The 13,365-nt window shown below is 47.1% G+C and overlaps 1 long non-coding RNA gene across 1 annotated transcript; it reads left to right on the top strand.

The window, feature by feature from the left end:
- Window positions 1–9,967: 9,967 nt before the first annotated feature.
- Window positions 9,968–12,376, top strand: LOC309441707. The gene is made up of 2 exons (XR_014184454.1): window positions 9,968–10,259; window positions 10,489–12,376. It is a non-coding gene; the product is annotated as an uncharacterized lncRNA (long non-coding RNA).
- The last annotated feature ends 989 nt before the right edge of the window (window positions 12,377–13,365 follow it).

Here is a 13,365-nt window from a genome sequence, read left to right as displayed (position 1 = left end):
TGCCTCCGTGACACAGATAAAGAAGGAGTCAAACTTATTTCTGTAAAGATAGTTTCTACTGAGACTGGAGAGCTGTCATCTAAGGGGAGGAATAAAACTCAACAACTCTTTACTCCTCTGCAATAAATGTATGTGAAGAAGCCCTGTTGTGGATAGTAGATGGACAGAACACTTTGGCTACCAGAATAAAACTGCATTGTGATTGGGAATATACTCAAAAGAATTTATGTGTAACACGGTTGAAATGGAATTATAATGTTTATGAGTGGACTCAAGTGAAACAACATTTCCAGAGAGCATTTCTCAGCTAATGTGCAAGACCTGGTTCAGGATTTACCCAGTGCCCTGCAAAAACAACTGCATGATTTGCAAGAATTAACACTGCAAGACATAATAGATTACATTTTCTAATAGCTTAAAGTGGTTAGACCCAAAAAGACAGTTTTCAGGCCTCAATCTGCATACGTGCGGTTTTGTGGGAACTGGATGTGCTTGTGTAATGTTTTTTCTTGTAGTCCTCTGAATCATCTGGAGAATGATACTGAATGTAAAGAAGAATAAAGTCAGGGTCCTTGCTGCTCTCATTGTGAACCCAATGTTCAAAAACAAAAAGGGGGGAGATGTGGGAATGGCAGTATGTGCTGTTCCAGCTAAAGGGCCTTGGACAGGTTATACAGAAGTATGTTTTTTCTGAGTGTAAGGAGTGATAACCCAGGGCAGTGAGAATGATAGCTCAGGTCAGAAAACTGCCCCCCAGTGTATGATGTGTGAACGCTGGGCTTTGGCGTGTCAATGTGTGGGTTGAACGCCACCCACAAGATATACATGGGAACATGACTGAAAACAGACACAACATGAGTGTGGTGTGTTTGGAATAACAATTTTGGAAAAAACATCCTGTCTAACTTCTTGGTCCAAGCCCCCTCCTCTTGGCTTCCAGGTGCCCTGTGGATTAAATGAATTCTGTTTTATATGTTATGTCATGTTATATTGTTGTTACTCCTTCCCTATTTAATTCACTGAGATATGCAATTTATAGATGCTTCACCGCAGGGTGATGTTATATTAGGCTGAGCCTGAATCCACAGTTATGCAGACTGTATACAATTAAGCTCTGTTCCATACTTACCTGTTTTCGCTACTTTCCTGCCACCATGGACAAAGAAGCAAAAAACTTTGAGCCACAGGGTGGTATCAGGTACTACTTTTTAAATTAAATGTCTCAAAGTCTGTTTGCTCCTGAATGTCTCTGCCATGAACAGATACATCATTTTCTGGAGACCTGCATGGCTGAAGTCACAGGGAACCTGCCCAGCTCCAGGCAACAGGGGACTTACCTGGCTACAAGCGATCACCTTCCCCTGCCGAGGCTCATGGACCAGCGTGCCGGGACTGAGAGCATGCACAGAAGTGTGGACTGGGCCGAGAAACAACATCCCAGAAGAGCCCCAAAATGCCTTATAAACGACTGTATGACAACGCAGTAGTGCTTGTGAACTGGAGACCCCCACCACTGACAGGTGTTACGTGTGTACCTCTCAGGGATGTAAGGGGCAGTTATTTCGTGAGTGACGGATGAGCTGCCTTCCTGAGATGCACCACCCCGCCTACTAGAGAGAAAACACCGCTGGATCCGTCCATGGTGGTGAGTGTCTCTTGCAAATCTATTCCCACTGCTCGCTAGGTTTCTTCCTTTCCTGTCTGCTTCTCCCTGTCCTATCTCTATTTTTCTCCCTAACACACGGGCATCCATTTACAGAAGTCTTTAATAAAGTTCCATAATTAAATGTCATTTGACCTCATTTGCATCTTAAACTCACTCTGGGTACAGTTAACGAAGCTCACAGCTTCCCAGAAACAGACTGCAACAGCATTATATGAGTTTATGGCCAAAGATGTGCACATCCCATTCTTTATATCGTTCAATGTGCTGGATTGACTGAGAGTGAGTTAATTTTCTTCATGCAGTTAGAAACCTTTATTTTTCATAGCTAGCAGGGTTATTGTTTGAATTTAGTTTGAGAAGAAGAAGATAGCACCCTGGGACAGCTAATGTTCTTGATTGCTGTTGTCTGAGAGCCCAGGTCTCTCAGCTCTGTGCCCACAGGTGTGAGGCAGCTGGGAAGGGGGACATAGATGGGACAGACTCTGACTGATATCCAGACTGACCAATAAGAATATTCCATGCCATTAGCATCATGCTTCAAATTTAAGGAGAGTCAGAGTCAGGATGGAGTTGGGGCAGAATTGGGCCAGACAGGGATGGAGACCCATTCTGGTTCTGCTCCGTTTCGGGGAGTTCTGTTCAGGAGTGTCATCAGTTGAGTCTTTTGCCATCCTGCCATGTTGCAGTGCCCTCTCAGCCTTTTGTGGGGGACTATGGCAGGTCCATGGATTCCCTGACAAGGGGTATGGGAACAGAGATTGATCTTGGAGATATTAAGTTGTATGCATGAGAAAGAAGGGAGTAAAAGAGTAACATAAATGATAGCAAATTTAGCCAATGATATATGACTACTGCAGCCTGTAACCAATAGAAAAAAGACACGTTTTGATGAAGACTATATAAAAATTGTTTGTGGCAATAGATGGAGAATGCTGTTTGTACATAAGAAGAACTTTGTGTCGTTTGTCCGTCTCAACCACAACAGCCTTTCAGCCTTTTGTGAACGGTGATGGTTTGTAGCTGCTTTGTTTTGCTCAAGTAGACACAAGGTTGGTGAATGTGAGCAGAACTTTACAAGACACAGTTTAAGATTTGAGATGCCATCTGAGTATTGTGTCCAGTTGTGGCCCCTCAGTTCCAGCAGGACAGGGAACTGCTGGAGAGAGTCCAGCGCAGCCACCAAGATGCTGAAGGGAGTGGAGCATCTCCCGTGTGAGGAAAGGCTGAGGGAGCTGGGGCTCTGGAGCTGGACAAGAGGAGACTGAGGGGTGACTCATTCATGTTTACAGATATATAAAGGGTGAGTGTCAGGAGGATGGAGCCAGGCTCTTCTCGGTGACAACCAATGGTAGGACAAGGGGCAATGGGTTCAAACTGGAACACAAGAGGTTCCACTTAAATTTGAGAAGAAACTTGTTCCTGGTGAGGGTGGCAGAGCCTGGCCCAGGCTGCCCAGGGGGGTTGTGGAGTCTCCTTCTCTGCAGACATTCCAACCCGCCTGGACACCTTCCTGTGTAACCTCAGCTGGGTGTTCCTGCTCCATGGGGGGATTGCGGGGGGTCATACGGGCAGAAGGCTCAGACCAGGTTGCTGATGGCATCTGTGCAGAAATTGGCTTCAAATATAAGCTAAGCACTCTGCTTCTAAACAATATATTATTTAATCTTCTGTCTCTAGTTTATCATGCAGGAGGATCTACAATTTGAAAAATGTCCCCTCGTTCGGCAGGTTGTTAGAAAGTATTTATCACGTCTACTGATTAATGAGGGGTAGGTCCTTTGTAACTTAATCACAGTGTACATGCTACTCTTCACAACTACCTCTGGTAAGAAGGCTTTGTTTTCTGAAATTTGGGACTAGTCATTTGGTGTTATTAAGAGAAGCTGCCAAATTAATGTATACTGTGATTATCATTAACCAATTGACATGAGATAAATGCTTTCTGACCACCTGCAAAATGAGGGGATATTTTTCAAGTTTTAGATCCTTCTGCATGACAAGAGGGAGACAAAAGATTAAGTGATACCTGTGCATCTCTGTCTGCCTCTCTATGAATCGCTCACTGGTGGCAAAGTGGTGAGGAAAAGCAGGTGATGAAATTGGTAAAAAGCGGTATAAATCTCCAAAATGCTTATTTTTGATAGCTCCAAACCTCACCTGATGAAAAGGAAGTAACCCATTGTCTGTGGCTACAAACTGAACAAATCCAATTGCTCTCTACAAACAGATAATAATGGGGAAGCGGTAAAACAAATTACAAGAGAAACGAGGAAACTTGCCAATGTACCAGACTGAACTTAAAAAAGGTGGGATCGGGACATGTTTTCAAGGAGGACCATGGATATTATTTTCTGTGCTGTAATGACCTTAATGTTCTTACCTAATACTGTGCTTTATCAAACTTATGCAGCATGGAGTTAAGAGAATGCAAGTTACTGCTATATCAGAAAACACACAAAAAGGACAGAATGATGCGTCTGAATAAATTACTGACAGTGAAGTTTTGTAAAGACAATGATTAGGAAAACAGAAAAGGGGCAATTGTAAGGAATAACTACCACATGTCTTCACAAAAGTGCGATCATGATTCACACTGTCAGTTGGGTGGTTGCTAATTGGTTTAATTATGAACAGTGTTAACTTTGTTGAAGATCTGGCTTTCTGGCTGTTGGTTGAAACTACTGCAGTCCCTACCCTGATCCCTTATCACCAGAACTCATCTCAACAAAACCCCTTTCCCCTGGGTGACAAGGACGGTATCAAACCAGGTGTGCAAGAGATGCAAGAACAAGGAGTGGTCATAAATACCCATTCTCCTTTATACTCTCCAGTGTGGCCAGTTAGAAAACCCAATGGGACATGGTGACTTACAATAGATTTTCAGCGGCTGAACGCTAACACGGATCCTTTAACCGCCAAGGTCCCCAACCTGGCTCAATTAATAACCATAATACAGGAAAAGGCTCATCCAATTATGGCAACAATAGATGTTAAAGACATGTTTTTAATAACATCATTGTGATCGAAGGACAGAGATTGTTTTGCTTTTACATGGGAAGGACAACAATTCACTTTCACTTGGCTTCCCCAGGGGTACAAACGTTCTCCCACATTGCCTTATTATGCTTATTATTATGGTAGAAAAAATACCCAAACCCGAAGGCATAGCTGTTTATCAGTACATTGATGATATTATCATGGGAGGGAATGAAATAACAGAAGTGGGGGCAACCCAGCAAAATATAATTTCACATTTGAAGAATCTGGGCTTGCAAATTCCCCCCAAAAAGGTACAAAAGCCCTCACAAGGAGTAAAATTCCTGGGAATTGGGTGGAAAGTAGGAATGATTTACATCCCGCCAGATACTCTTGCTGCCTTAGATCAGATCTAAATGCCTTTAAACTAACCTCAGGGTGCCTCCGTGACAAAGCCCTTGGCCCGATTCACCCCACAGACCCTTTTCAGGTTGAATGGGGGTTCATGTGGTCGATGGCCAAGATGAACCTGCCTCAGTAATGCAGGTTGCCCCAACTTTTTCCCACAATCAGTCAGTTAGTGCTTGTTTTACTGACGCTTCTGCTAAAAGAGAAGGAAAGGTGTGGAAATACAGGGCAGCAGCACTCCATTCCCCCTCCAACAAACACATTATAACACAGGGAGAGGGTAGTGCACAAGTATGTGAATTAATTGCAGTATGGAGTGTCTTCCAACACGAAGCACACACCGCTTCTGCTGTCCATGTTTATAATTCCATCATTTTAATTATTTTTGCCTCAAGGAGGCGAGCCTTGTTTGTTTTCTTTCTGCAGGAGAACCCCGAGGGACACAGAGAATAACGCGAATCATTCATGAAACAGATCTGAATGCCTAAATTTTCAAAATGACCAATAGTATAATCAAGCCGCTAACACTTTTCTGCATCTTTTTACTTACCTGTAACCAAAAGTATGCTAAATGGCCTTGGTCTGAAACTACTGTCAGATACACTCGTTTTCCAGGACACTATCCCAAAGACCGCTCTCCAAATTTAGCTGCTGTAGTAATACATGATGATGATGTGTATCACTTAATTGAATGGGAGTGGGATAGTAAGGATTGGGTTAGAGCCCTGACTCGTACAATTGGAGAAAAAATTAAAGCATGATGCAGAAAGGTGGAAGGACTTACCATGAGAAAGACTCTTCCAGCCTTTGCGTTAACCATACACAACGCCTCAATATACATAATTTAGTGTTGAACCACAACAGAGCTGTAGTCTATCCTTTCGAGCATAGAGTATGGGCCCGAAAAGGGGATAAAGTCTGTCCATTTAGAATCTTGTATTGTGCAAGAACAGCAAGGTTTTGCCTGTGAAAGTAATACAATCTCTGCTCAAGATGTTTGTCTGGACACTGAGCAGAATGTTCGTCATTTTGAGGTTTGTCCTGACAATCAATAAACAGTATTAGTGTATATTGGCAAAAGTTGTGTCTGTGAGGACTGCTTGTAACTCAATATTAGTAGATATAGTGACAGTAAATATTAGAAATCATGCAAATTTTTGTATTGGTACTTTTGTCAAAATTACTGGATGTGATTTTTCTTATTTAGCACCAGTCATACCTCATCAACTTTTACAATTTAATTAAACACTGATTCACTAATTGCTGCCTACACCTATCGGGATGAATCTCACTTTGGTAAAGCAATTGTTGCAACATCAAGTCTTGATCAAGATGTTGCAAGAGGTTCAAGTAAATGGACAGAAAACCTTGATAACTGTTCACCACAATGTTGAAGAAATTCACTGTGTGTTGAGAAGAGTAGAAAAGGATGCAAAACATAAGTGGTGGGTCACACTTTTTGGGTGGTTACCTACAGCTACAGGCATCCTGAACAAGTTGTGTCACCCTATTGTTGTTCTCTTGACTTTAGTTTTGATAAGTTTTGTTTTGTACGCGGTATTGTATGTTTTGAATTGGAGAATGGTAAAGCGTTTGACACATTTGATATCTGTACTTAACGAACTCAATTTGTTTAGTGTTCCCTCCAATGTAGACACCCCTAAAAGCATCAAGACAAAGCGGATCGCGTAGATATAAACCATTTTTCTTTTCCTTTTCTTCCTCTTATACTTTCTGTCTCTCTTTGAGGATTGTGTTACTGCCACGAGATCCCAATAACAATGTTAAGCCACAGAGTGCTGTAAGAGTGAGTCCAAAGAACAGTATTTGCCTCAACATCACTTTCAGGGACTTGGAGAGATACCAAGAAACAAACGCCCTGAGAGAAAGAGCTGGGTGGTACTGGTGGTCTCTGATACCTGGGGCTACAGGTAACAATAGCTGCTGTCTAGAAGATGGATTTCACCCCCTTGCCCAACCTCCTCCCTGTTACTAAGGCCAACAAAGAGGAGCCTGCGCAAGGGCTTGCAGAGGGTGTTGAGGTCGCCCAGCGGACAAGTAAGAGACCCCTGAACACGAGGCGGTGCAGGCGCGGACAAGTTCTGGCAAGCAAAGCGGGGACTATTTGGGCCTGTGTAGTTAAGTCTGGATAGTGAAACGAAGGTGGAGATTGGCCTCAATCCATGGGAGAGAGGAGGGTAAGGCACTGTTGCTTAGCATAAAAGAGGGTTCCCAACCAAACCTCGTTGAGATCTCCCCACCAAAGGATCATGACGGGGAGGACCAGCAGGATGCTGTTCGGGACCTGGGACCACAGGGACGCCTTTGGACCTGTGCTGGTAGCTATAATCCTCTTTCCTCCCTTTTTCTTTCCTTTTTCTCCACTTTCTCTACTGTGTGCTGCTTTATGGGCAAAATAATGAAGTTACGCTGTTTGAATTATAACCCCTTGGCATTTTGGTCGCCTTAATTTTGCGCTTCGAGATCAAGGTAAACGAACCATCACGAGTCCATTGAGTGGACACTGATAGGGGGTCTGAACCCCCCCCGTGGAGAGAGAACCCATAGGGACACCTGTGGACTCTCCCTTTGGTCTTCTACTCCTCTGTCTCCTCTTTGAACATTTCCCTCTTAGCTTAGCTTATATTTGAAGCCAGTTTCCGCACAGATGCCATCAGCAACCCGGTCTGCGCCCCCCGCCCATATGTCCCGTGTGTCTTGGTGTCCCCAAGCCCAGGACTCCATTTCCAGGGGACCAATGCGGCCAGGGGTGGCGGGCAGGGCCAGGAGTGAAATAAACAGCTCAAGCTACTCCAATCATGGATAGCAGCACTTAATACCATTTATTATAATGTGTTTGATAAAGCATAAGCTAAACAGTGCCGGGTGCACGGGAAGTCTGTGCTCCACCAACACGCACACCAAGATCTCCAAACTGGCCCCTTTTATTGTCCTTGAATTCCGAATTTTGGCCAGTTTCAGGCTATTTTCGTTTCTTCTGTATTTCATGTTCTTTCCTTTGTGGTTTTTAGGAGCACTTCTTGTGGCTGGTCATTCTGGAGGAAGTTGCTCTTTTTTCTCCGAGTCTTCTTCTTTCCTTGTTACTTTCTAATTTCACAGTTAGTCTTACAGTTGATTTAAAGCAAGCCAGGTTTTCAATTAGCCCCACAGTTTGCTCAAAGCTTACCCATTATTTCCTTTGTCTTAGCTCCACGCCTTATTTGGTTAAGAGAGGGTCTTACCAGCAACCGCAATGTCTTTTGTAACTTTCGTCATGTCCTTTTACTTTCCATACAGGTAGAACAGCTGCGCGCTTTTAGCACGAATCATAATTACGTTTTTCAAAGGGGCCGCAAGGACACAGCGGTGCTCCCGGTGCCCGCCCCCCCGAGCCGAGCGGGGCGGAGCGGCAGGACTACACCTCCCGTGCTGCCCCGGCGGCGGGCGGCCCTCCCGGGCGGACGCTGCCGGCGGCTCCCGGCGCCGCCTTTGTCCGTGCGGGGCTGGCGGCGCGGCCCCGGCGCAGGTAGGGGCGGCGGGCGGCGGGCCCGCGGCACGGGGATGGGCGCTGCTGGCCCGCGGGGTCCCGGCGGAGGGAACCCCGGCCCCGACGGCCTCTCCCGTGCTCTCCCCTCCGCCGGCCGCCCCCCAGCCCTGCCGGACCCCCCCGCACTCCCCTTAGGGCCCGGCTCCCCCCGGCGCTCCGGCCTTTCCCCGGCTCGCCCCGTGGCCCCCGTGCAACGCGGACACGCTGCTCCGTGTCCCAGCCGCCCGGGCCCCCCTGGATCCGGCCCTGGCGGCCCCGGCGCTGGGAAGGGCTGGGCTGGGGCCGGGCCGGGTGCTCAGACCCCCGGGACACCCCGCACATCTTCCTGCTGCCCTTGTGGGGCACCGGAGGAAGATTTGGGTACTCGGGAGCTTCCAAAACTCCTTTTTTCTTGTGGCTCTTTCTCGGCTTTGCCCTGAGCTGGCCGGGTTGTTGGGTGACAGTCTTTGGGTCGGGTCCTTTTCCCAGTAGCTGTGGAGGCTCGGGGTGCAGGGAAGGCAGCTGTGGGCAGGTGAGTGAACTTGTGCCCCTGATTTCTTCATGAAAATATTGTTCTTGTGAGCAACATCTGTCCTGGCTGTGCTGGTGCGGCTGGTGACGGGACAGGCACCTCGTGTAGAATCCGGAGCATCCCGCCTCCCTCTTCCCGGATCAATACCTGCACGGGCCTCCATCTCCGCGCCGAGAGCAGCGACGCGCCGGGCTCCAGGCTGCTGCGGCAAGGTGGGGGTCAGGCACGGCCCCGGCTCTGGGGACACCACGGGCTGGGATTGCCATGTGTGGTGCCGTGGGGCAGCAGCAGCAAAACGGCCCGTGGGACCAGCTGGGTTGATGATCCACTTGGTGTTGGACAGTGTGAGAGAGAAGTGTTTTGAGCCCCGGTGCGGTGCAGGGTGCTCCCGTTCCTGCCCGCTGAGCCGCACCACGGGCAGGGGCAGGCAGGAGCGTGCCTGCTGCCAGGCCTCGGGCCAGCCCTTGTGTCACGGTGCTGTGCCCGGTCCTGGTGGGTGATCTGGCTTGTGGGACAGGTAGGTGACAGGGCACAGTCCCCACTGCTCTGGCGTGGGTCCCTAATCTGGCATGAGCAGCGGAAACCTGCCTGTAAGCCTGCCAGCCCTGCCCCTCTCCTGGCACAGCTGGTGGGGTGTCCCCAACCCAGGGACCTGCTGAGCAAGTCCCCTGTGCTGCAGTGACCCTGTTGTGCCACTTGGCTGTGCCAACACCGCCCCTCTGTCCTCTCCCTTCCCTTGCACAGGATGCTCCGAGCAGCAGCTGCTGATGCACTAGCGCATCCACACTGGGGAGAATCTGCTGCTGAGGGGCCTGTGGGGCGCTGGGAGCTTCTGTGGGGGTGGCTGTGGGGGCATGTCTTGGTTTTATTTGGGACAGAGTTAATTTTCTTCCTAGTACCTGGTATAGTGCTGTGTTTTGGATTGAGGATGAGAATAATGTTTCTAATACCTGGATGTTTTGTTTGTTGCTGAGCAGTCAAGGACTCTTCAGCTCTGGTGCCCTGCCAGCTGGGAGGGGGCACAGCCGGGACAGCTGAAACAAAGTGGCCAAAGGGCTGTTCCATACGATGTCACACTCAGTATAGAAGCTGAGGGGAGTTTGTGGGGGTCACCACAGCTTGGGAACAGTCTGGACATCGGTCAGTGGGTGGTGGGCAATTGTGTTGTGCTTTGCTTGTTTTGTATATTCTTACAGCATTATCATTGTCATTATTCCTTTCCTCTTCTATCCTATTATTGGTCTTTATCTCAACCTACAAGTTTTACACGAATCATTGGAGGAACCCAATTTAAATTTTATGTTAATCATTTAGCTTAAATAAGTACATTTTTAATAGCATGAGTCACTTAGAATGAATTTATATTTCTGTTTCTTTAAGTGATCTGAACACCGCTCAGCAGCAAGCGGGACCCTAAATCACTGCTCTGTGACAAATTGGCGTAGTTGGCAGGATGGCGGGTGACATCGCTGATTGCGGAGGCATGGGGTGAATCCGAGACCCAGATTCTCAGAAAAATGGGCTCGTGATAATTGGCTTGATTGGAAAGCTTGGACCTCTCCAGCGTATTTGTGGTGGGTCTGCCTAAGTCACAGTGACCAAATAATGCTGAATGGAAATGAAACAATTGGCTTTTGGAGTCCAGGGGCTTGATTAAATTTAGCAGCTGACCCAGCCAATGAATACCGTTCTATCACCATCTAAGTAGCTTCTTGGGTTGGCAGAGATGTTTTGGTATGAGGTGAACCCTCCACGATACCCATAAGATCTCTTGATGAGCTCCCTACAGCTGTGACAAAAGCTGCCTGCACACAAGCCATGCATCAAAGAGGAGCCACCAATATCCTGATACCTACGGTAATTGATTATGAAATGCAGAACCCCGTCTAGTTGCAAAACAGGATGAAAGAAGAAGAGAACAGACCACAATGAGTGATGAGGCTGCAGTGGCTCTGCATCCCAGTCCCTGCCGGGGCCGACTCAGTGCACAACGCTGTCGATCATGCCTGTGAAATGTGATGGGATGATTCGGTAGCCAGAAAATTGGACCCAAGACCCACTCATTGAGTAAGACAAACAAAACAAACACCCCCAGGGGTGATGGGCATGTATGCACATTGTTATATCTTAAACAGTTGTTTTTGCAGCTTCTGGCAGGGAGGAAGATAGTAGTGCTGTGGAGGCAGGACAGTATCTCCCTCTTTGCAAAGCAAAGGCACCAGCCTTTGAGATAAAGGCATTACCTGTCCTTGCACAAAAGCAGGGTCATACAGTGGTCATGAGTCACCAGGGGGAATCACGAATCACCCCTAGAGGACCAACCAGCTCACTTGTGGGACCACTGACTCGTTTCTGGAACAATGTCCTTAACCAGCATGAGGAGCCAGCAGAGGGAGGAGGTGAGCCACCCGCTCCTATCTCACATGCAAATGAACTGAAGTATTTAGAGCTTCCCACTTGGGACACTCGTTGCGTTGTGTTGCGCCTCCACCCTGCGGAACTACAGAGAGCGGTGAGGGATTGACCTTTGGAGTGCTGAAATCTTACTCATCTTCTGATATCTATCTCTCTTTTTCTCTCTCTGTTTCCAACTTTATTCTGGGCCCATAAGGGTAATATCATTGTGAATTTTGTTGCTGAAGTCTTGTTAAGTCTTGTAGTATAGTTACAAGCTTTTGCCAAGCCACTATTTGCTGTAATTCCTCTGAGTTCTAAGTACATTAGGGATTTAGTTGAACCTTTTGAGTAACTGTCGTTCGTCTCAATTACTGCACAGAGTATTTAAGAGTTAATCTTGCCCTCCCTGCACTGAGTGTGAGGGAACATTTAAGTTGGTGCCAGAAATGGGCTACTCTGTGAGAAGCAGTAAAGGGGCTTCCTACAAGGGGATATTAGAGTGCTGAAGAAAAGAGAACTGGTTTGCAGCCGAAACCATAATCTCCAGCAGGAGGTCAAGGCAACCTGGATTAATGTCTTCAAGGCCAGCATGAAGTCACAGAATCACAGAATATTAGGGATTGGAAGGGACCTCTGCAGCTAAACAAGATAAGGGTCTGTCTGAAGACAGTGAAAGGACGGATGAGAAGCGAGAAGACCCCAGACTCAAATATTACTATTGGATTGAATCATCACGTGAGAGGCAGGTAAATAGTCTGTGAGGGTTTAATTACCCAGGGACTTGTATGCTGGGCTTGGCAGCTCTGTGAAGGCACCCAGCTCGAGCTGACGCTCCTGCTGTTCCACACCATTAAATTGTTTATTTCTATGAGCTTTGGTGCCTGAGAGGTTGCTCCATGAGACCTGGGATCCAGACTTCGGAGTGACCTGGCTCCAGGCCCTGGAGGGGAGGTAAGCAAGTTGAGATGCTGAATGATGAAACTTTGAAACCTGAGGCAAGCGATATAGAGAATCAGGTGAGCGCATACAATCCTTTGGCTGTAAATTCATAGAATCCCTTACCTGTTTTCCCTTCTGCATCTTTTAGACATGAACCGTTGATCAAATATGAGTCTCAGTTTGGATCCAGCCTCACCTGGACTTCTCTCTGAGAAGGAGTTTAGAGAGCAAGGGGTTTCATTCTGAACCTGGTGACCCGACAGGAGGGCCTCCCTCTATACTGTCACATCAGTCCATGTATAAATCATATTTCCCCCATGTAGGAAGTACTAGAGTGAACCTTGCCGTCTAACTCCATTAAGTTGCACTTAGCTTTAGGTGATTTGAACACCGCTCTGCGAAAGCAGGACCCTAAATCACTGCTTTGTGACAAATTGGCGTAGTCGGCAGGGTGGCAGGTGATATCCCTGATTACAGAGGTATGGGGTGACTCCGAGTCCCAAATTCTCAGAAGACCGAGCTCATGATACTAATAACCGGCACAACTGGGAAGCTGTGGAAGAAAAGCTAAAAGTTGCCAGGGGTTGTACAAAGGATGGAAAGGGGAAAGGAATTATTTGCAGGATGTTAAGCACCTGCCCACAAGCACTTGTGAGGAAAGGAAGATCCTAAATAGAGAAAACCAAGATGTGAGAGAGCGAACAGGAGGTAGAAAAGCTGCTGAGTGATTATTGTCCTTGGAAACTGAGCAGCTGCAGAAACAGTTACAGGAAGAAAAGGAGAAGAAACAGAAAATAGATTAAAAGGCTGAAATGATACTTATAAGGGTTCCTCGTCACCCTGGCATCCTACAGATTTGGAAACTGTGTCCTCTGAGGAATGCATAGAAACATATTGGGTGACACTGATGACAGTGAACTG

The sequence above is a fragment of the Streptopelia decaocto genome, assembly GCF_964273445.1.
Source record: "Streptopelia decaocto genome assembly, chromosome: 1".
NCBI lineage: Eukaryota > Metazoa > Chordata > Aves > Columbiformes > Columbidae > Streptopelia > Streptopelia decaocto.
Note: the sequence above shows the minus strand (reverse complement) of the source record. Positions and strands in the feature narration are given on the sequence as shown.